Source organism: Lepisosteus platostomus, chromosome 13 (genome assembly GCF_059453375.1).
Source record: "Lepisosteus platostomus isolate fLepPlt1 chromosome 13, fLepPlt1.hap1, whole genome shotgun sequence".
NCBI lineage: Eukaryota > Metazoa > Chordata > Actinopteri > Semionotiformes > Lepisosteidae > Lepisosteus > Lepisosteus platostomus.
In genome coordinates this window covers 29,299,927-29,300,887 of record NC_142623.1, presented here as the reverse complement: position 1 = coordinate 29,300,887, position 961 = coordinate 29,299,927, and positions in this window count along the sequence as shown.

The window sequence follows — 961 nt, the reverse complement described above, 5'->3', positions numbered from 1 at the left end:
TGGTAATTGTTGTTTTTATTTTTTAATGTGTGGTATGTGGACACTAAAATGTCCAGTCTTACATTGTCTAACAACATTTTCCCAGCAAAAAGAAACTACAATCACCCTTTTAGGCATTTTGGCTTTACTAAAATCATTCTAAACACATATATTTAAATTATTGTAGATAAAACATAAGGCTGAAAAAATAATATTACATTTTACAATAACAATTAAGATGTTAGTGTATTGGACTGCCAATGGAATGATCTCTTACACCAGCATCGATCTCTATCTTCAGCAGCAAAATCAACTACTGTAGGCACATGTTCTCTAAACCAAAATAATTCATCATCACTCATCAATATAGACTAGCCTTCTTTGGAACATACACCTTTGGCTAAACAAAGATCTCATATACTGTAGATAAATATTCCTCAATTTCTGGTATTCCACATGAGAGGAACCCCTTTTTTCTTTAAAAGAAGTAAAGCTGGAATAAATAGATTAATCTGGATTTACTGTAGATGTAATTAGGAATTGTATGATTAACACACATCAAATCATAAAAAAATCAAATAAAAAGCATCTCAGTATATTTGAGGTGTGCATTCTTTTTCTTTCTTTTAAGAATTAATCTTCAGTTTCAAATTCTGATAAACTCTGTTCTTAAGGGGACAGGGCAAAAGAGCAAAACAATGCCTGACACAGAGAAAAAGAAAAATAGACAGAGCAAACTACTGTAAATAATCATGGTATCACCTTGGTATCACAGATTCAGTCTTAAAGTGGAAATATCAGTAAGTCTGTTCCTTGTAATTAAAAATTCGTAACTCTCATAAATTATGTTTTTTTATCCTTCTTATAGAATGCATTAAGGTGCTTTTTTCAATACAGAGATTATATGAACAAATAAGACTTGGAATTATTGGTGGAAGAAGCTTTCAGGTATAGTTTTCTCATATGGGCTCTTATGGGTATG